At 40.5% G+C, this 23706-nt stretch overlaps 1 protein-coding gene and 1 pseudogene across 3 annotated transcripts in view; both read left to right on the top strand.

Annotated features, from left to right (window-relative positions):
• Nucleotides 1-23706, top strand: part of PRELID2 (PRELI domain containing 2) — a 705022-nt gene that overhangs the window by 335876 nt on the left and 345440 nt on the right. For all 3 annotated transcript variants that reach the window (XR_010942158.1, XR_010942160.1, XR_010942159.1), the window contains one exon: nt 19131-19296. The gene's annotated coding sequence lies outside the window, so the exon portion shown is untranslated. The remainder of the gene's footprint in view (nt 1-19130; nt 19297-23706) is intronic.
• On the top strand, nt 14580-16265 carry LOC137220824 (zinc finger protein 549 pseudogene; annotated as a pseudogene).

Here is a 23706-nt window from a genome sequence, read left to right as displayed (position 1 = left end):
ATGTTGCTGTGGGTTTGTCATATATGACCTTTATTACGTTGAGGTAGGTTCCCTCTATATGCACTTTCTGGAGAGTTTTTTTAATCATAAATGGTCGTTGAATTTTCAAAAGCTTTTTCTGCATCTGTTGAGATGATCATATGGTTTATTTTCTTCAATTTGTTAATATGGTGTATCACATTGATTGATTTGTATATATTGAAGAATCCTTGCATCCCTGGGATAAAATCCACTTGATCATCCTGTATGATCCTTTTAATTTGTTGTTGGATTCTGTTTGCTAGTATTTTGTTGAGTATTTTTGCATCTATATTAATGAGAGATATTGGTCTGTAATTTTATTCTTTTGTAGTATCTTAGTCTTGTTTGGGTATCAGGGTGATTGTGGCCTCATAGAATGAGTTTGGGAGTGTTCATTCCTCCTGAATTTTTTGGAAGAATTTGAGAAGGACGGGTGTTAGCTCTTCTCTAAATGTTTGATAGAATTCTCCTGTGAAGCCATCTGGTCCTGGACTTTTTTTTGTTGGAAAAGTTTTAATCACAGTTTCAATTTCCTTACTTGTGATTGGTCTGTTCATATTTTCTGTTTCTTCCTGGTTCAGTCTTGGAAGGTTATACCTTTCTAAGGATTTGTCCATTTCTTCCAAGTTGTCCATTTTATTGGCATAGAGTTGCTTGTAGTAGTCTCTTAGGATGCTTTGTATTTCTGCGGTGTCTGTTGTAACTTCTCCTTTTTCATTTTTCATTTTAATGATTTGAGTCCTCTCCCTCTTTTTCTTGATGAGTCTAGCTCAAGATTTATCAATTTTGTTTATCTTCTCAAGGAACCAGCTTTTAGTTATATTGATCTTTGCTATTGTTTTCTTTGCTTCTGTTTCATTTATTTCTGCTCTGATCTTTATGATTTCTCTCCTTCTGCTAACTTTGGGTTTTGTTTGTTCTTGTTTCTCTAGTTCCTTTAGGTGTAACGTTAGATTTTTATTTGAGTTTTTTTTGTTTCTTGAGGTAAGCTTGTGTAGCTATAAACTTCCCTCTTAGAACTGCTTTAGCTGCATCCAATAGGTTTTGGATCATCGTGTTTTCATTGTCATTTGTCTCTAGGTGTTTGTTGATTTCCTCTTTGATTTCTTCAGTGATCTCTTGGTTACTTAGTAATGTATTGTTTAGCCTCCATGTGTTTGTGTTTTTTAGGGGTTTTTTCCCCCTGTAATTGATTTCTAATCTCATAGAGTTGTGGTCAGAAAAGATGCTTCATATGATTTCAATTTTCTTAAATTTAATGATGCTTGATTTGTGACCCAGGATGTGATCTATCCTGGAGAATGTTCCATGTGCACTTGAGAAGAATGTGTGATCTGCTCTTTTTGGATGGAATGGCCTGTAAATATCAGTTAAATCTATCTGGTCTATTGTGTCATTTAAGGCTTCTGTTTCCTTATTTATTTCATTTTGAATGATCTGTCCATTGGTGTAAGTGAGGTGTTAAAGTCTCCCACTATTATTGCGTTACTGTTGGTTTCATCTTTTAAGGCTGTTAGCATTTGCATTATGTATTGAGGTGCTCCTATGTTGGGTGCATATATATTTATAATTGTTATATCTTCTTCTTCGATTGATCCCTCGATCATTATGTAGTGTCCTTCCTTGTTTCTTGTAACATTCTTAAAGTCTATTTTATCTGATATGAGTATTGCTACTCCAGATTTTATTGATTTCCATTTGCATGGAATATCTTTTTCCATCCCCTACTTTCAGTCTGTATGTGTCCCTAGGACTGAGGTGGTCTCTTGTAGACAGCATATATATAGGTCTTGTTTTTGTATCCATTCAGCAAGCCTGTGTCTTTTGTTTGGAGCATTTAAGCCATTCACGTTTAAGGTAATTATCGACATGTATGTTCCTATTACCATTTTCTTAATTGTTTTGGGTTTGTTTTTGTAGGTCCTTTTCTTCTCTTGTGTTTCCCACTTACAGAAGTTCCTTTAGCATTTGTTTTAAAGCTGGTTTGGTGGCGCTGAATTGTCTTGGCTTTTGCTTGTCTGTAAAGCTTTTGATTTCTCCATCAAATCTGAATTAGTTCTTTGCCAGGTAGAGTAATCTTGGTTGTAGGTTCTTCCCTTTCATCACTGTAAGTGTATCATGCCCCTCCCTTCTGGCTTGTAGAGTTTCTGCTGAGAAATCAGTTGTTAACCTTATGGGAGTTCCCTTGTATGTTATTTGTTGTTTTTCCCTTACTGCTTTCAATAATTTTTCTTTTTTTTAAATTTTTGCCAGTTTGATTACTATGTGTCTTGGCATGTTTCACTTTGGGTTTATCCTTTATGGGACTCTCTGCACTTCCTGGACTTGGGTGGCTATTCCCTTTCCCATGTTAGGGAAGTTTTCAACTATAATCCCTTCAAGTATTTTTGCAGGTCGTTTCTCTCTCTCTTCTCCTTCTGGGACCCCTATAATGTGAATGTTGTTGTGTTTAATGTTGTCCGTGAGGTCTCTTATGCTGTCTTCATTTCTTTTCATTCTTTTTTGTTTATTCTCTTCCACAGCAGTGAATTCCACCATTTTGTCTTCCAGGTCACTTATCTGTTCTTCTTCCTCAGTTATTCTGCTATTGATTCCTTCCAGTGTAGTTTTCATTTCAGTTATTTTATTGTTCATCTCAGTTTCTTTGTTCTTTAATTCTTCTGGGTCTTGGTTAAGCATTTCTTGCATCTTCTCGATCTTTGCCTCCATTCTTTTTCTGAGGTCCTGGATTATCTTCACTATTATTATTCTGAATTCTTTTTCTGGAAGGTTGCCTATCTCCACTTTATTTAGTTGTTTTTTGGGGGGTTTATTTTATTTCTTCATCTGGTACATACCTTTTCATCTTGTCTTTATTTCTGTTAATGTGGTTTTTGTTCCACAGCCTTCTGGATTGTAATTCTTCTTGCTTCTGCTGTCTTCCCCCTTGGTGGATGAGGCTATATGAAACGCTTGTGCAAGTTTTTCTTTTAGGTCCTTGTTAAACATGTCTTTTATTTTCTATTTCCAAGATTTTAGATCATGTTTACTATGACTTCTCTGAATTCTTTTTCGGGTAGACTGCCCATTTCCTCTTCATTTGTTTGGTGTGCTTGCTCCTTCATCTGTTGTATATTTCTCTGTCTTCTCATTTTACTTAACTTACTGTGTTAGGGGTCTCCTTTCCGCAGGCTACAGTTTCGTAGTTCTTGTTGTTTTTGGTGTCTGCTGCCAGTGAGTAAGGTTGGTTGAGTGGGTTGTGTAGGCTTCTTGGTGGAGGGCACTAGTGCCTGTGTTCTGGTGGATGTGGCTAGATTTTGTCTTTCTGGTGGGTAGGACTGCTTCCAGTGGTGTGTTTTGGTGTGTCTGTGAACATTATGATTTTAGGCACCCTCTATGCTAATGGGAGCCTCCTGTTACTGTATTGCTAGTTGTTTAGCATGGGGAGTCCAGCACTGGAGCTTGCTGGTCATTGAATGGAACTGGGTCTTAGCGTTGAGATGGAGATCTTTCGGAGAACTCTCACCAATTGATATTGCATGGGGCCAGGAGGTGTCTGGTGGTCCAATGTCATGAACTCTGCTCTCCCAACTCAGAGGCTCAAGCCTGACTGCCAGCTGGAACACCAAGACCTTGTCAGCCAACTGGCCAGTTACGTGTGGCGTTTCTTGCCTTTTGGGAAGTCTGAGGTCTTCTGCCAGCGTTTAGTAGGTGTTCTTTAGGGGTTGTTCCACATGTATATGTATTTTTGATGTATTTATGGGGAGGAAGGTGATCTCCACATCTTCCTTCTCCACCATCTTGAAGGTCCTCTTCCTATTTGCTCTTCATTTGTTTGGTCTGTTGGGTTTTTACCTTTCTACTTCATCTGCTACATATTTCTCTGTTTTCTCATTTTGTTTAACTTATTGTGTTTAGGGTCTCCTTTTCACAGGCTGCACTTTCTTAGTTCCTGTTATTTTTGGTGTCTGCCCCCAGTGGGTGAGGTTGGTTCAGTGGCTTGTGTAGGCTTCCTGCCAGAGGGGACTGGTGTCTGTGTTCTGGTTGTTGGGGCTGTATCATGTCCTTCTGGTGGGCAGGGCTGCATCTCATGGTGTGTTTTGGAGTGTCTGTGAACTTAGTATGACTTTAGGCAGCCTTTCTGCTAATGGGTATGGTAGTATTCCTATCTTGCTAGTTGTTTTGCATGGGGTGCCCAGCACTTGATCTTGCTGGCTGTTGGGTGGAACTGGGTCTCAGTGTTGAGACAAAGATCTCTGGGAGAGCTCTTGCCAGTTGATATTATGTAGGGCCAGGAGGTTTCTGGTGGTCCAATGTCCTGCACTCAGCTCTCCCACCTTGGAGTCTCAGGCCCGACACCTGGCCAACGCACTAAGACCCTGCCAGCCACATAGCTCAGAAGAAAGGAAGAGAGAGAAAAAGAAAAACAAACTAAAAAACAAAAACAAAGAGACAAAACCCTAGGACAAATGGTAAAAGCAAAACTATACAGACAAAATCACACAAAGAAGCATACACATACACACTCACAAAAAGAGAAAAAGGAAAACAAAATATATATATATAATGGAAGAGAGAAGCCAAAGCAGGAAACAAAGCCACCAATGATAGTAAGCACTAAATACTATACTGAGATAAACATAAAACCAGAAAAAAATTAGATACAGAAAGCAAACCCCCAACTCTACATTTGCTCCCTGAGCCCACCACCTCAACTTTGGGAACGTTCATTGTCTGTTCAGGTATTCTTCAGATGCAGTGTTTATCAAGTTGATTGTGGTGATTTAATCTGCTGCTCCTGAGGCTGCATGGAGAAATTTCCCTTTCTCTTCTTTGTTTGCACAGCCCCTGGGGTTCAGCTTGGTTTTGGCCCTGCCTCTGCATGTAGGCAGCCCTCAGGAGTCTGTTCCCCACCCAGACATGAAGAGCTTAGAACAGCAGCTGATCAGGGCTCTCTTACTCAGGCCAGGGGGAGAGAGGGGTATGGTAGTCATAATTGGAATGTGGGGCGAACCTGAGGTGGCAGAGGCCAGTGTGACATTGAAACAGGCTGAGGCGCACTGTGTGTTCTCCTGGGGAAGTTATCCCTTGATCTTGGGCCCCTGGCAGTGGCATGCTTCACAGGCTCCCTGGGGGGGTGTTGATAGTGACTTGTGCTTGCACACAGGATGCTTGGTGGCAGCAGCCCAGCCTAGCGTTTCATGCCTGTTTCTGGGGTCTGAGCTGATAGCCGCAGCTCGCGCCTGTCTCTGGAGTCTGTTTAGGTGGTGCTCTACCTTCTGTGGGCACACAGGGAAGGAATCCACTCTCCTTACACACCCTGAAACAATGGTCTCTTTCCTCTTAGGCAGGTCCAGACATTTCCTGGACTCCCTCCTGGCTAGCTGTGGCACACTAGCCCCTTTCAGGCTGTGTTCACACAGCCAACCCCAGTCCTCTCCCTGGAATCTGACCTCCAAAATCTGAGCCTCAGCTCCCAGCCCCCACCTGCCCCAGCGGGTGAGCAGAGAAGCCTCTCGGGCTGGTGAGTGCCGGTTGGCACTGATCCTCTGTATGGGAGTCTCTCCACTTTGCTCTCTGCACCCCTGTTCTGTGATCTCCTCCATGGCTCCAAAGCTTCCTCCCCGCCCACCCCACATCCCCACCAGTGAAGGGGCTTCCTACTGTGCGGAAACTTTTTCTCCTTCACAGCTCCCTCCCAGAGGTGCAGGTCCTGTCCCTATTCTTTTGTCTCTGTTTTTCCTTTTTTCTTTTGCCCTACCCAGGTATGTGGGGAGTTTCTTGCCTTTTGGGAAGGGTGAGGTCTTCTGCCAGCATTCAGTAGGTGTTCTGTAGGAGTTGTTCCACGTGTAGATGTATTTTTCATGTATTTGTGGAGAGGAAGGTGATCTCCATGTCTTTCTCCTCTGCCATCTTGAAGGTCTGCTGCTTAGCTTTATTTTGTGTAATGAGATTTAACTTAAGATTCTCTTCTTAAGCCAAATCCAGGTCATCTTTCTTACTTGCAAAGTGTGCCTTCACGGGCTTCTGCAGCACAGTGGATTTGTTTTGTTTAAGGTCTTTGACTTTAACAGCCAGTCTCCTGTGGGTTGTCAGCAAGCTGGGAGACACTGGTCATCTGAGTGTATCCAAACCAGAAAGCAGACTTTTTTTTGTCCTTTGTGCTTAGTCTAGTTTCACTTGCTCATTGGGTACCATTACCCACTTCTGTGGGTCTTCATCCTGCAGCGGGCACTTCAGAAGAGAGTTCCTAATGTGAAACGGCTGCACCAGCACCTCAGCTTAGATGCTGTGGATGACTCTCCATGTTTATTTTAAAATAAACTTTTATTTTCAATCGTAACATGAAGTAAAGTTTAGTAGGGTCATGGTCTTTGGACTAGGACCATGTCATTGACCTAATTTTCAATCTTGGTTCTGCCACCTGCTTGTGTTTGGCCCTTCTGCTAGTTACTAAGCATTTCTGTGCCTCACTTTCCTTTTCTGTGAAACAAGAGGCTCTGAGTCTTGTGAGGAATAAAGAAGACATGCTTGTAAATTGTTAAGCACAGTGTGCAAAACTAAGTAAATGTTCAGGAATTTGTTATTACTGTGAGCAGGCAACTTACTAAGGTTTTTTTGTTTTGTTTTGTTTTTGTTTTTGTTTTTGCGGTATGCAGGCCTCTCACTGTTGTGGCCTCTCCCATTGCGGAGCACAGGCTCCGGATGCGCAGGCCCAGCGGCCATGGCTCACGGGCCCAGCCATTCCGTGGCATGTGGGATCCTCCCAGACCAGGGCACGTACCTGTCTCCCCTGCATCGGCAGGCAGACTCTCAACCACTGTGCCACCAGGGAAGCCCAGTTACTAAGTTTTAAAAGGATTAAAAAAATGTTATGACATGGTACCTAGCCTCATGGAATTTATGCTCCAATGAGAACATTTGACATATACTTAGAGTACAAGGGAATTTATAAGAGCTTTTTAGACACTTAAAAGCCAAGCACTGTGGGGATGCAGAGAAGAAAGGGTACTTTCCATGTGGGATATTAGGAAAAGGTTCATGGTAAATAGGATGTTCTTGAGAGAGCATTAGGGTTTTGTCTGGTGGGCAAGGAAGGCGAGGAAGGAGGAGTGGAGGAGGGAGAGAAGGAAAAGGAAGGAAAGGCTTTCCAGGCCGAGGGAGCAGCTGGAGCTTGGAAAGGTAAATAGTTCTGCATGGCTGGAGCTGAGAGTGAGGTGTGTGGTGAATTGGGAGGTGAGAGTGGCAGGTGTGCTGAGGATAGAGATGTGGAAATCATGGTGGATTTACGAAGCCATGTTATAGTGTCTGAACTTTTTATAAGCCATGGTAGAAACAACATTTTAGGAAACAGAATCACATAATCAACTCTGAAGCAATAGGTTGGAGGATGCAGGGGAACTTGGAAATCCCATGTTATGTTGGTAGTCTGTGAGAGCAGTTCAGATGAGCCATAGTGAAAAAAACTGGGTGGGGACATTTCAAGTTAAAGGAAAGACAGAAATAGAGAGATATATTTTAGAGGTGAACCTAAAAGGATCTGGTGACCATCTGGACATGGGTAGTGAGGGAGAGGGAAGTATTAAAGTAGAGAAATTTTGAAGACAGATGTTGGTAGGAGGGGATAGACTAGAGGCTGAAAAATCTCATGCCTATAAGGAGAAGACAGGTAAGGGAAATGAATGAAGGAGGCTAGATTGGGAATATGACAGGGAGGGGTTGGTCTGTGGAAACTGCCCTGTCTGCTAAAGGGAACAGCCTCTACTCAGCCTCGACTAGTCATTACTGTAGAGAAATTTATGTGTAGTGGTAACAGATCTTTCAGTTTTCAAGAGAAACTAAAATTTCAAAGTTGAAAGTAATTTATCCTGATTTATTTCTTTAGATTTCATTTTTTCAAAAAACACTGTGTGGGTCAAACAAAACAGAGGGTGAGAGTTGAAAACCTAGGATGCATTGCTAATTTTCCTGATTGCCTGATATTTTCATCCGTATATCTTTTAAAATTACTGCTTATATTTCCATTTAAAACATTTACGTGCACTTTTCCAATTGTTTTAGGATGAATAGTATGAATACTTACTGATTACTATTAGTACATATCTCAAACAAATAGTCCATTTGTGTCTGTTTCCACAGTGGTTTCTTTTGCAACACATGCGATTCAAGAGATCTTAAGATGTGATCAATACATCCAAAATATGTACTCTGAAATAAATGGATGGGTTTTCAGACTGGGGGATATATGTGTATGCATGTTGCTGTTGTTTATGCAGTTTCAAGGGAAAATGTAGACAATTGTATTTTTGAATAGATAACTTCTGGGACTTGAAATGCAAGAGCACAAAGAAGGAAATTTTAGAAGTCTAGATGACAGCACAAAGAAAGGAACGAGATCTGGGTAAAAGAGCTTTATTCCACCCAACCATAAAAGTCCCTTATCTTCTGAATGGGGTAGGATGATAGCTCAACTTTTATTTTAACTGGCATCTTTCAAGAAATACTGAAAGAAAAAAATGCATTGGTGTGAAGTAGAATGGAGGTGTGATTTACAAAAATTCAGATGTTTCAATATAAGCATCCACATCAAATCTATGCATAATTTGTTTTTATGTAGCAAGCTTTGATGTCATTGAAATAATGGAAAAATTTTTTGACAGAAATATTATTTGTTAAGGTTTTGAAAAAATAAGAGTGTGTATTTCATTACTGAGAAAAAGCTAATAGAAGAGAGTAGGGTGTCAGGCATAATTCTGAAAGTAAAATGGATCAATGAATTTTGCTCCCAATCATTTCATCTTCCCAATGTGCTATTCATCTTACAGCTGGTTGCCTGGTAACCTGGTGATTATCAGGGGCAGTCATGGCATATCAACATTGAGGGTACAGCTGATTGTGCACGTGATTCCTGCTCTCTTTCAATCTGAGTAGGTAGTGATGGGTGAGTGTCTTGTCTAAGAGGAAGGGCTTTATTGGTGCAGGGAAAGAATGCTGGATATCAGATGATAATCCCACCTCTACCACATACTGGCTGTGACTCTTGGGAAAGTCATTTGAGCTCAGACAGCCTCAGTTTCCTCATCTGTACAATAGAGGTAACTTTAGCTTCTACCTCTCAAAGTTGTGAATCTTACATGAGATCATGCATTAAAATGTGCAAATAGAAAGTACGATTATTTTGAATATTAACAGCCAGCACTACAATCACTACTACTAAAATGAATAACGCATGCTGTTATTGGAGACCGTTGAAGTTATTTGTTACTGGGAGCTGAATTAAATAGCTAATGATTATGTTTTATGAATCGTGTGGAATTCTTCAGTTGAAATTTAGAAAACCTGACTTTGGCCAGTTAAAGCCAAGAGGAATTTACCGAAGGATATTCATAGTGCGTATATTCAATGAGTGGCGCAGGTCCTTTATTACTAGCTCTTAAAAACTGACAAAATATTTTTGTTTGAATAGGCACCATTCACAACTGTCTTCAAACTGTCCTAGTAGATACAAAAATCTATGAAATCTACAAAGTGAGCTGTGCCCCTAGGATTAGGTAATTCCTTGCCTGCACAACTGTATGGATTCCTAGACACTTCATAAGTCCTCTAGATACGATGGAGATCTTGTACACTCTGTGTGGGGACCATAGCACAAAGGAAGATCCTTGTCCTCTGAAAAGCTGGGCCTGAACCCAGCTGCTGGGAAATATCACTCTGAGTGGAGCAGAAGACATATTTCTACTGATGCATACCATTTTCTTTTCCTGTTTTGGCATTTCCTTAATGTTATGGGTCATGCACCGACAGCACATACCACCTTACATTGTACCCATACTTGCAATAAATTTTCCTCAGAGCGGACTTACAGAAGAATACACTAAGATATAGCTTGGGGTGTGGTGTGTGATGATCAGTGTTGTGATTGACAGAAAGAATTTCAGAGAACTAGACTCATTGCCTGAATTTGTTTTAGATTGAGAAAGTGCTTCTGAGGAATGGCTTCATTTATTCATTAATTCAACAAATTATGATTATAAATGGCTAGAAACTGAGGATAGTGTGATGTGATGTGATGAGCAAGACCAGTACAGTTCTTATCCCTACTAAAGTAATACTGCAAACACACTGTAGCAATTAAGTGTCATCAACGCTATGATAGAAAAAGTATAGCCACTTATGGAAATGAGTAGAAAGAATGCCTAATCGAAGGGTTCTGGGAAGATGTTATTATCTTGCTTTTGATTTGGCTCTGTCCCCCTTTAATGAAATCATTGACTTTTTTACTCTGTGCCAGGCACCTAGACAGATTTCTAGGTAAAAAAAAATATAGAACTCACATAGGAGCACAGCTGCCTTCATTTCCACTCTAAGCTTTGGGCCAGTGATAAAGGAAGGTGGATGAGATTTGGAAATGTGTATGACAAGGAAAGCACATGTCCCTGTGTCCTTGTTACAGGCAGAGATAGATTTATACAGATAATATTTCATAGATAACATAAAAATTTTAATTAAGATCTCAGTAGGCATTTAATACAGAACTCCTAAATGAAGTTGTTGTTGTTGTTGTTTTTCATTTGCTTTGATCAGCAAATTGTTTCCTGGGGTGATAATGACAGACAGCATGGTTTGGCAGGAGGATGAGCATACACACCTCACGTTCATAGATAAAACCATGCTGGCTGATGGCTCTGAGCCACCGAGAAGTCTCTAGTCAGAGATAGGCTTGGTGGGTGGAACAGGCGAGTGGATTGCTGTGGTTAACATTGCATTTTAGTGGAGACCTTCAAGATGGCGGAGGAGTAAGACGTGGAGATTGCCTTCCTCCACACAAATACATCAGAAATATATCTAAATGTGGAACAACTCCTACAGAACACCTACTGAACACTGGCAGAGGACCTCAGACTTCCCAAAAGGCAAGAAACTCCCCACATATGTGGGTAGGGCAAAAGAAAAAAGAAAAAACAGAGACAAAAGATTAAGGATGGTACCTGCATCTCTGGGAGGGAGCTGTGAAGGAGGAAACGTTTCCACACACTAGGAAGCCCCTTCACTGGTGGAGACGGGGGTGGTGTGGGGGAAGCATCGGAGCCACGGAGGAGAGCGCAGCAACAGGGGTGCGGAGGGCAAAGCGGAGAGATTCCTGCACAGAGAATCAGTGCCGACCAACACTCACCAGCCAGAGAGGTTTGTCTGCTCATCCGCCAGGGCAGGTGGGGGATGGGAGCTGAGACTCTGGCTTCAGAGGTCAGATCCCAGGGAGAGGACTGGGGTTGCCTGCATGAACACAGCCTGCAGGGGGCTAGTGCACCACAGCTAGCTTGGAGGGAGTCTGAGAAAAAGTCTGGAACTGCCTAAGGGGCAAGAAACTATTGTTTCGGGAAGCGCAAGGAGAGGGGATTCAGAGCACTGCCTAAAACACCTCCAGAGACGGGCGCGAGCTGCGGCTAACAGCGTGGACCCCAGAAACGGGCATGAGACACTAAGGCTGCTGCTGTAGCCACCAAGAAGCCTGTGTGCAAGCACAGGTCACTATCCACACCTCCCCTCCCAAGAACCTGTGCAGCCCGCCACTGCCAGGGTCCCGTCATCCAGGGGCAATTTCCTCAGGAGAACACACGGCGCACCTCAGGCTGTTGCAACGTCATGTCAGCCTCTGCCTCTGCAGGCTGGCCGCACATTCTGTACTCCTCCCTCCCCCTGGCCTGAGTGAGCCAGAGCTCCCTAATCAGCTGCTTCTGTAACCCTGTACTGTCTGAGTGAAGAACAGACGCCAGAGGGTGACCTACACGCAGAGGCAGGCCTAAATCCACAGCTGAAACCCAGGAACTGTGCGCAAAAAGAAGAGAAAGGGAAATCTCTTCCAGCAGCCTCAGGAGCAGCAGATTAAATCTCCGCAATCAACTTGATGTACCTGCATCTGTGGAATATCTGAATAGACAACAAATCATTCCAAATTGAGGCAGTGGACTTTGGGAGCAACTTTAGACTTGGGGTTTGCTTTCTGTATCTAATTTGTTTCTGGTTTTATGTTTATCTTAATTTAGTGTTCAGAGTTTATTATAATTGGTAGATTGGTTTATTGATTTGGTTGTTCTCTTCCTTTTATATATATATATTTTTTTCCTTTTTTTCTTTTTGTGAGTGTGTATGTGTATGCTTCTTTGTGTGACTTTCTCTGTATAGCTTTGCTTTACCATTTGTCCTAGGGTTCTCTCTGACCTTTTTTTCTTTATTACTTTTTAATTATTTTTTATTTTTAATAACATTTTTAATTTTAATCACTTTCTTTGATTTTATTATTTTCTTTCTTTCCTTCTTTCTTTCTTCCTTCCTTCCTTCTCTTTCTTTCTTTCTTTCTTTCTTTCTTTCTTTCTTTCTTTCTTTCTTTCTTTCCTTTCCTTTCCTTTCCTTTCCTTTCCTTTCCTTTCCTTTCCTGCCTTTTTTTCTGAGCCACATGGCTGACAGGGTCTCAGTGCTTCAGCTGGGTGTCAGGCCTGTGCCTCTGAGATGGGAGAGTCAAGTTCAGTACACTGGTCCACCAGAGACCTCCTGGCTCCACATAATAACAAGTGGCAAAAGCTCTCCCAAAGACCTGCATCTCAATGCTAAGACCCAGCTCCACTCAACGACCAGCAAGCTGTAGTGCTGGACACCCGATGGCAAACAATTACCAACACAGGAACACAACCCCACCCATTAGCAGAGAGGCTGCCTAAAATCATAATAAGGTCACAGACACCCCAAAACACACCGCTGGCTGAGGTTCTGGCCACCAGAAAGACAAGATCCAGCCTCATCCACCAGAACACAGGCAACAGTCCCCTCCACCAGGAAGCTTACACAACCCAGTCAACCAACCTTACCCACTGGAGGCAGACACCAAAAACAACGGGAACTGGGAAGCTGCAGCCTGCTAAAAGGAGACTCCAAACACAGTAAGTTAAGCAAAATGAGAAGACAGAGAAACACAACAGATGAAGGAGGAAGGTAAAAACCCATCAGACCAAACAAATGAAAAAGAAATAGGCAGTATACCTGAAAGTAGGCATAGAGGGAACTTACCTCAACATAATAAAGGGTGTATGTGACAAACCCACTGTTAGCATCATCCTCAATGGTGAAAATCTGAAACCGTTTCCTCTACGATCAGGAACAAGACAAGGTTTTCCATTCTCACCACTGTTATTCAACATAGTTTTGGAAGTTATAGACACAGAAATCAGAGAAGAAAAAAAAATAAAAGCAATCCAAATTGGAAAACAAAAGTAAAGCTGTCACTGTTTGCAGATGATGTGATACTATACGTAGAGAATCCTAAAGATGCTACCAGAAAACTACTAGAGCTAATCAATGAATTTGGTAAAGTAGCAGGATACAAAATTAATGCACAGAAATGTCTTGCATTCCTATACACTAATGATGAAAAATCTGAAAGAGAAATCAAGGAAACACGCCCATTTACCCCTGCAACAAAAAGAATAAAATACCTAGGAATAAACCCACCTAAGGAAACAAGAGTCCTGGATGCAGAAAAGTATAAGACAGTGATGAAAGAAATGAAAGATTATACAAATAGATGGAGAGATATACCATGTTCTTGGATTGGAAGAATCAATATAGTGAAATGACTATACTACCCAACGCAATCTACAGATTCAATGCAATCCCTATCAAACTACCAATGGCATTTTTCACAGAACTAGAACAAAATATTTCATAATTTGTATAGAAACACAAAAGACCCCGAATAGACAAAGCAATCTTAAGGAAGAAAAACGGAGCTCAGAGAATCAGGCTCCTGGATTTCAGACTATGCTACAAAGCTGCAGTAACCAAGACAGTATGGTACTGGCACAAAAACAGAAATATAGACCAATGGAACAGGATAGAAAGCCCAGAGGTAAACCCACGCACCTATGGTCACCTTATTTTTGATAAAGGAGGCAAGAATATACAATGGCGAAATGACAGCCTCTTCAATAAGTGGTGCTGGGAAAATTGGACAGCTACATGTAAAACAATGAAATTAGAACACTCCCTAACACCATACACAAAAATAAACTCAAAATGGATTAAAGTACTAAATTCAAGGCCAGACACTATAAAACTCTTAGAGGAAAATATAGGCAGAACACTCTAGGACATAGATCACAGCAGGATCCTTTTTGACCCGCCTCCTAGAGAAATGGAAATAAAAACAAAAATAAACAAATGGGACCTCATGTAACTTAAAAGCTTTTGCACAGCAAAGGAAACCATAAAAAAGACAAAAAGGCAACCCTCAGAATGGGAGAAGATATTTGGAATTGAAGCAACAGACAAAGGATTAATCTCCAAAATTTACAAGCAGCTCATGCAGCTCAATATCAAAAAAACACACAACCCAATCCAAAAAGGGGCAGAAGAATTAGGAGTGGGCGGGACTTCCGGATCCTACCTGAAGGAGGTCGTTTGGCTGCTTTTGCTGCTGTCTGCAGGACCTGAGGCTCAGGATCACTTGGTGGAGCCGAGCTTAGAGAAACTGGAAAGAGACCGAGGGGCGCCGTCCACACTGCCCAGGAGTGAGCAGGTTGCGGAATCCGCTTCCAGGATTTTTGGCCTAGGTCTCCACCATTATCCTGCACGTCTCCTGGCACCACCGCGACCGCAGTGTCCTATGTCCACCAACGCGGTGCAGGACCCAGCCCAGAGTCCATGGCTTTTCATTGGCTGAGTCCTTTCCAGGAAAGAAGGAGTCTTCATCCATTTGGATTCCGTTATTGTTTCAGGTTCCCATGGTAGCAGCAGCATTTACGGTCCCTGGACAGGGCCATGTGATCTTTGAGGATGTGGCTGTGTCCTTTTCCCAGGAGGAGTGGGGTCTCCTTAACGATGCTCAGAGACTCCTGTACTGTGACATGATGCTGGAGAACCTGTCACTTATAGACTCCCTGGGTTGTTAGCATGGAGTAGAAGCTGAGGAGGCCGTTTCTGAACGATGTGTTTCTGTAGAACAAGTGACAGAAGACAGGAATCCAAAGCTGGAGCCATCTATCCTGAAGCCTCTGTCTTCTGATACGAGCGTCCTGGTGGAGAAAGATGTTTTATACTTGGCTGACAATATGTTAATGTGCAGAGAGGTTGAGAAGGCTTTCCTAGGCAGCTTAGGCTTTCCCCAGCACCAGCCCTCCCACGATGGAGAGCATCCACGTAGAAGCAGGCAGAGAAGGGAGGTCTCTCACCCTGGGCAAGAACATCACAAGTGCAGTGAATGTGGCAAAGCCTTCAGTAAAAAGTTTAAATTCGCAGAGCACCTGAGAGTTCACACTGGAGAAAAACCTTATGAGTGCAGTGACTGTGGGAAGTTCTTTAGACACAGCTCCAGTCTTATTCATCATCGGAAAGTTCACACAGGAGAAAGGCCTTATGAGTGCTGTAATTGTGAGAAAGTCTTTGCCCACAAATATAAACATTTTGAGCACCAGAGAATCCACACTGGAAAAAGACCATATGAGTGTAATGAATGTGGGAAAGCCTTCCTTCACAAGGATTCACTTGTTCAGCACCAAAAAATCCACACTGGAGAAAATTCTCATAAGTGTGGTGAATGTGGAAAGTGCTTCCTGAACAAAAATAACCTTCTTGTGCACCAGAGGGTCCACAGTGGAGAAAGGCCTTATGGGTGTAGCAAATGTGGAAAGTCCTTTGTCTTCAAAAAAAGGCTTCTTTATCACCAGCGAATCCACACTAGAGAAAGGCCTTACATGTGCAGTGAATGTGGGAAAGCCTATGTCTACAAAGGAAGTCTTATTGTGCATAAGAGAATTTACACTTTAGAGAAGGCTTATGGGTGTAACAAATGTGGGAAATTCTTTACAAGCAGTTTTGCCCTCAATAGACATGAGAATGTTCACACTGCACGAAGGTGTTATGAGTGCAGTGAATGTGGGAAAGCTCTCAACGGCAAAGCTAAACTTGCTGAGCACCAGAGAATCCATACTGGAGAAAGACCCTATAAGTGTAATGAACGTGAGAAAGCCTTCATGCGCAAGTATACACTTGTTCAGCACCAAAAAGTCCACACTGGAGTAAAGCCTTTTAAATGCAGTGAATGTGGGAAGCCCTTCACTTACAAAACAAGTCTTGTTGTCCATCAGAGAATCCACACTAGAGAAAGGCCTTATATGTGCAGTGAATGTGGGGAAGTCTTTGTCTACAGAAGAAGTCTTGTTGTCCATCAGAGAATCCACACTAGAGAAAAGCCTTATGAATGTACTTCTTTGTAGGCAGCTCCAAACTCATAAAAAAACAAAGTTGACACTAGGGCAATGCCTTCTGGACTTATGCTTTCCTTCACTTGAGTTAATATTTAGCAGCACAATTCCTATGTAGTAGAGTAGGTGAATGTATACCTTATATGTGGCCTGTCAAACTTTTCTAAAATGGTAGTATATTTTTATAGTCTCACGAGAAGCAGCAGAACATGAGTTCCTGTTTTTTACATTTTTACCAACACTTGGTATGTTCAGGCTTTCTAATTTCAGTGATGTCATAGGTGTATCTAGTGATTTTAACTAACATTTCCCTATTGACACAATGTGAGTGGTTTTCCATGTGTTAATTTCCAACCATATTTATTTTTTTTAAATTTTTTTTGGAGTATAGTTAATTTACAATGTTGTGTTTCAGGTGTACAGCAAAGTGAATCAGACAGCCATATTTCCTTTTTGAAATTTCTGTTCATATAATTTTGTCATCTTAAAAAAAAAAACCAAAAATGGGCAGAAGACCTAAATAGACATTTCTCCAAATAAGATATACAGATTGCCAACAAACACATGAAAGAATGCTCAACATCACTAATCATTAGAGAAATGCAAATCAAAACTGCAATGAGGTATGACCTCACACCAGTCAGAATGGCCATCGTCAAGTAATCTACAAACAATAAATGCTGGAGAGGTTTGGAGAAAAGGGAACCCTCTTGCACTGTTAGTGGGAATGTAAATTGATACAGTCACTATGGAGAACAGTATGGAGGTTCCTTACAAAACTAAAAATAGAACTACCATAGAACCCAGCAATCACATTACTGGGCATACACCCTGAGAAAACCGTAATTCAAATAGAGTCATTTACCAGAATGTTCATTGCAGCTCTATTTACAATAGCCAGGACATGGAATCAATGTATGTGTCCATCGACAGATGAATGGATAAAGATGATGTGACCCATATATACAATGGAATATTACTCAGCCATTAAAAGAAATGAAATTGAGTTATTCATAGTGAGGTGGATGGACCTAGAGTCTGTCATACAGAGTGAAGTAAGTCAGAAAGAGAAAAACAAATATCATATGCTAACACATATATATGGAATCTTAAAAAAAAAAAAAAAAAGGTCATGAAGAACCTAGGGGCAAGACAGGAATAAAGATACAGACCTACTAGAGAATGGACTTGAGCATATGGGGAGGGGGAAGGGTACGCTGGGACAAAGTGAGAGAGTGGCATGGACATATATACACTACCAAACGTAAAATAGATAGCTAGTTGGAAGCAGCTGCATAGCACAGGGAGATCAGCTCTGTGCTTTGTGACCACCTAGAGGGGTGGGATAGGGAGGGTGGGAGGGAGATGCAAGAGGGAGGAGGCATGGGGATATATGTATGGTTGATTCACTTTGTTATAGCAGAAACTAACACACCATTTTAAAGCAATTATACTCCAACAAAATTTTTAAACAAACAAACAAAAAACCCAAAAATTGCATTTTAGCACAGGCATCCAAGGGTGCCAAGAACTTGACAGCATGACAGCTAGCGAGAGAGGAAGCCAAGGCAGTTAGGGGTGGCCTCCAATTCATGGTTGACAGCCAGGGATAATTTGTGGTTAACAGATCAGGAAAACTCACAGCATATACATGCGTCCTCACTCTGAAAGTGCTGTGAGTGAGATTGTCTCAGTGGAGTCTGTGCCTAGCTTTTTTGTTTTTTGTTTTTTTTGCCTAGCTTTGAACTTTAAACACTGACTGTTTAGTGTGGCAGTATCTCTAAGTCGTCTTAAGTTACTTACCTCACTTTAAATAGTGATATATGTGATGTATAAGCTAGTTTATTCTAGACTTTAAGCCTATGTTTTGTTTTGTTTTTATTGAATTTTACTTGATTTACAATGTTCTGTCAGTTTCTGGTGTACAGCAAATTGATTTTTATATATCTATTGTTTTTCAGATTCTTTTCCATTATAGTTTATTATAAGGTATTGAATATAATTCCTTGTGTTATACAGTAGGACCTTGTTGTTTTTGTATCTCTTAATCCCAACTCCTAATTTATCCCTCCACTCTCCCCACCCTTTGGTAACCATAAGTTTATTTTCTAAGTCTTTGAGTCTGTTTCTGTTTAGATATGAACATAGATATGTTCATTTGTGTCATATTTTAGATTCCACATATAAGTGATATCATATGATATTTGTCTTTCTCCTCCTGACTTACTTCACTTAGTGTGATAATCTCTAGATCCATCCATGTTGCTGCAGATGACATTATTTCATTATTTTTTTATGGCTTAGTAGTATTTCATTGCATACATATACCACATCTTATTTATCCATTGATCTGTCAATGAACACTTGGGTTGCTTCCATGTCTTGGCTATTGTGAAAAGTGCTGCTATGAACATTGGGTTACATGTATCTTTTTTGATTAGAGTTTTCTCCAGATATATGCCCAGGAGTGGGATTACTGAATCATGTGATAACTCTATTATTAATTTTTGAAGAAACCTCCATACTGTTGTCCGTAGTGGTTGTACCAATTTACATTTCCTCCAACAGTGTAGGAGGGTTCCCTTTTCTTCATATTCTCTCCAGTATTTGTTATTTGCAGACTTTTTAATGATGGCCATTCTGACTGGTGTGAGGTAAACATAAGGCCTTTGAATTGCCTCTCACACTGCCTAGAACACCCTGTCCTCAGATTGTCAGCTTAAATGGCAGTTCTTCAGAAAGTCTTTCCTGAGCCCCTGTTTAAAGAAGTTAGATGCAATAGCTTTCTGTTATATTACATTGCTTTATTATCTTGTAGCATATATCACTTTTTGGAATTATCTTAAAGTTTTGTAATAGTATTTTTCTTTGTTGTAGGTATCCCCTTTCTAGTCTGGAAACTCTCTGAGAATAAGGACTTTCTCTGTCTCATTCACCAATGGATCCTCAGGGCCTGGACTAGTCCCTGGCTTTTACGTCTCTCTGCACCTTCAAGGCAAGGATCATATCTTAGACAACTTGCCAAGTCTGATGCCACAGGACAGTAAGTGATTCCCATTAATACGTAGAACTATTTAATAAATAAAATTGAGCTTTGTAGATGTAACCAGTAGTGAACATTAAGTGAGCACCTTGTTGGAAAAAAGGGCCATTTTTCTCTTAATCAACTTTTAAATTAATTTAAAACCAGCTATTATTTTTGTGTATTTGTGTGTTCAGCTTGCATTTGAGCATCATTTTGTGACAGGTGCTTTGAGAAGTGAAAGAGAAGAGTACAAGTGGTCGTTGCCTTTCAAAGTCTTCTACTCTGTTCTGAAAGACGTGGGTGAAGTTCATTTTCCTTTCTAATCTTTGGAAATGGTGCCTAGCTGTGTTCTTAGATAAATAATGCCTTTTTAAAAAAAAAAAAAAAAAAAGAATGAATAAATGGATAAAAGTAAAAATCACTGAATGAATGAAAAGAGGTGAATTAAGTGATAGGAGTTAGAACCAGATGCAGCCAATCATCAGAGTCTTTGAGTCAGGGTGAAGAGATTTGATTGCATGAAGTCTTTGACTCATGAAGTAGACTTAATTTATTTTTCACCCAGTAGAAACCATTCACTGTTTCCTTGTGTTCATGTTATTGTTTCTTACTACCATGGGTTGTTCTTGATGTCCCTGTGGCTGAAATGCATGCTGATAATCTTTGTATGTTTAAAATCCATTCACTGAAGATAAAAGCAAACATCATCATCTCAGTGAAATAGTTTACTACCTCCCTTGCAGCAAGAAATTTCTCCACCTCTGAATTCCTAGAATGCTCTATTGACTCTCTGCCTGTCACACATAACCCTTTTCATCTTATATTGCCATTATTTATGTCTGCGTTTAATCTTCTCTTTTAGACTCAGCTCCTTGAGGGTGGGCTTATTGCTGATTTATCTGAGTAGCAAACTTTTAGTAATTCATTCAAAGAGTATTTACTGAAGACATTACATGTGAGGCAGAGTGCTAGTATTGGAGAAAGAGTTGTGAGCACCTAACATCGACAAGGCAAACACTAGTATGCCTTGGATTTTAGAGTTTAATACAGAGCAGAGTATTAATGGCTTTTATTAGTTGAGCACATCAGACAATTTGATGAGATAATTATCTTAGCATATTGTAGATGAAGACATAGGTTTTCTTTATTTATTCTGGATAAATGCATTTACTTTTTTAAATTATAGTTCATGTAAAATATTATGTAAGTTACAGGTGAGCAATATAGTGATTCAAATTTTTTAAAGGTTATACTCCATTTATAGTTATTATAAAATATTGGCCTTATTCCCTCTGTTGTACCATGTATCCTTGAGGCTTATTTCACACATAATAGTTTGCACCTCTTAATCCCCTACCTGTTATGGCTCCTCCCCCTTCCCTCTCCACACTGGTAACCACTAGATTGCTCTCTATGTCTGTGAGTCTGCTTTTTTTTGTTATTGTTTTTATATTCACTAGTTTGTTGTAGTTTTTACATTCCACATGTGCTATCATACTGTATTTGTCTTTCTCTGTCCCATTTATTTCACTTAGCATAATGCCCTCCAAGTCCATACATGTTGCTGCAGCTGGCACTTTTTCATTATCTTTTATGGCTGAGTAGTATTCCATTGTGTATATATACCACACCATCTTTTTTTTAACATCTTTATTGAAGTATAATTGATTTACAATGGTGTGTTAGTTTCTGCTTTATAACAAAGTGAATCAGCTATACATATATCCCCATATCTCCTCCCTCTTGAGTCTCCCTCCCACCCTCCCTATCCCACCCCTCTAAGTGGTGACAAAGCACTGAGCTGATCTCCCTGTGCTATGTGGCTGCTTCCCACTAGCTATCTATTTTACATTTGGTAGTATATATAAGTCCATGCCAGCCTCTCACTTCGTCCCAGCTTACCTTTCCCCCTCCCTGTGTCCTGAAGTCCATTCTCTACGTCTGTGTCTTTATTCTTGTCCTGCCCCTAGGTTGTTCAGAACCATTTTCTGTTTTTCTTTTTTAGATTCCATATATATGTGCTAGCATACGGTATTTGTTTTTCTCTTTCTGACTTACTTCAGTCTGTATGACAGACTCTAAGTCCATCCACCTCACTACAAATAACTCAATTTCATTTCTTTTAATGGCTGAGTAATATTCCATTGTATATATGTGCCACATCTTCTTTATCCATTCATCTGTCGATGGACACTTAGGTTGATTCCATGTCCTGGCTATTGTAAATAGAGCTGCAATGAACATTGTGGTACATGACTATTTTTAAATTATGGTTTTCTCAGGGTGTATGCCCAGTATTGGGATTGCTGGGTCATATGGCAGTTCTGTTTTTAGTTTTGTAAGGAACGTCCATACTGTTCTCCATAGTGGCTCTATCAATTTACATTTCCACCAGCAGTGCAAGAGGATTCCGTTATCTCCACACCCTCTCCAGCATTTATTGTTTGTAGATTTTTTGGTGATGGCCATTCTAACTGGTGTGAGGTGATACCTCATTGTACTTTTGATTTGCATTTCTCTAATGATTAGTGACTTTGAGCATTCTTTTATGTGTTTGTTGGCAATCAGTATATCTTTGGAGAAATGTCTGTTTAGGTCTTCTGCCCATTTTTGGATTGGGTTGTTTGTTTTTTTGATATTGAGCTGCATGAGCTTCTTGTAACTTTTGGAGATTAATCCTTTGTCAGTTGCTTCACTTGCAAGTATTTTCTTCCATTCTGAGGGTTGTCTTTTCATCTTGTTTATGGTTTCCTTTGCTGTAAAAAGCTTTTCAGTTTCATCAGGTCTCATTTGTTTGTTTTTATTTCCATTTCTCTAGGAGTTGGGTCAAAAAGGATCTTACTGTGATGTATGTCATAGAGTGTTCTGCCCATGTTTCCCTCTAAGAGTTTGAGAGTGTCTGGCCTTACATTTAGGTCTTTAATCCATTTTCAGTTTATTTTTGTGTATGGTATTAGGAAGTGTTCTAATCTCATACTTTTACATGTACCTGTTCAGTTTTCCTAGCACCACTTATTGAAGAGGCCTTTCTCCATTGTATATTCTCGACTCGTTTATTAAAAATAAGGTGACCATAGGTGCATGGGTTTATCTCTGGGCTTTCTATCCTGTTCCATTGATGTATATTTCTGGTTTTTTGCCACTACCATACTGTCTTGATTACTGTAGCTTTATAGTATAGTCTGAAGTCCAGGAGCCTGATTCCTCCTGCTCCATTTTTCTTTCTCAAGATTGCTTTGGCTTTTGGGGTGTTTTGTGTTTCTATACAAATTGCGAAATTTTCCTTCTAGTTCTGTGAAAAATGCCATTGGTAATTTGATAGGAATTGCATTGAATCTGTAGATTGCTTTGGGTAATATAGTCATTTTCACAATGTTGATTCTTCCAGTCCAAGAACATGGTATATCTCTCCATCTGTTTGTATCATCTTTAATTTCTTTCATCAGTGTCTTATAGTTTTCTGGATACAGGTTTCTTGTTTCCTTAGGTAGGTTTATTCCTCGGTATTTTATTCTTTTTGTTGCAATGGTAAATGGGAGTGTTTCCTTGATTTCTCTTTCAGATTTTTCATCATTAATGTGTAGGAATGCAAAAGATTTCTGTGCATTAATTTTGTATCCTGCTACTTTACCAAATTCATTGATTAGCTCTAGTAGTTTTCTGGTAGCATCTTTAGGATTCTCTCTGTATACTATGCTGTCATCTGGAAACAGTGACAATTTTACTTCCTCCTTTCTGATTTGGATTCCATTATTTCTTTTTCTTCTCTGATTGCTGTGGTTACAACTTCCAAAACTATGTTGAATAATAGCAGTGAGAGTGGGCAACCTTGTCTTCTTCCTAATCTTAGTGGAAATGATTTCAGTTTTTCACCATTGAGAATGATGTTGGCTATACCACACCTTCTTTGTTCACCCATCTTTTGATGGACATTTAGGTTGCTTCCATATCTTAACAAATGTAAACCATGCTGCTGTGAACTTTGGGGTGCATGTAGGAGGGTTCTCTTTTTTCCACCTCCTTGCCAACATTTGTTATTTGTCCATTTTTTAAAAATTAATTAATTTTTGGCTGTGTTGGGTCTTCTTTGCTGCACACGGGCTTTCTCTCGGTGCAGCAAGTGGGGTCTACTCTTTGTTGTGATGTTCTGGCTTCTCATTGCGGTGGCTTCTCTAGTTGCAGAGCATGGACTCTAGGCACGTGGGCCTCAGTCATTTTGGCACATGGGCTCAGTATTTGTGGCTTGTGGGCTCTAGAGAGCAGACTCAATAGTTGTGGCACACAGGCTTAACTGCTCTATGGCATGTGGAATCTTCCTGGGCCAGGGATTGATCCTGTGTCCCCTGCATTGGCAGGCAGATTCTTAACCACTACACCACCAGGGAAGTCCATTTGTGTTCTTTCTGATGACATAAGTTTTAGATTCCA

Source organism: Pseudorca crassidens, chromosome 3 (assembly GCF_039906515.1).
Source record: "Pseudorca crassidens isolate mPseCra1 chromosome 3, mPseCra1.hap1, whole genome shotgun sequence".
NCBI classification, from domain to species: domain Eukaryota; kingdom Metazoa; phylum Chordata; class Mammalia; order Artiodactyla; family Delphinidae; genus Pseudorca; species Pseudorca crassidens.
This window is presented reverse-complemented; position numbering and strand designations above follow the sequence as displayed.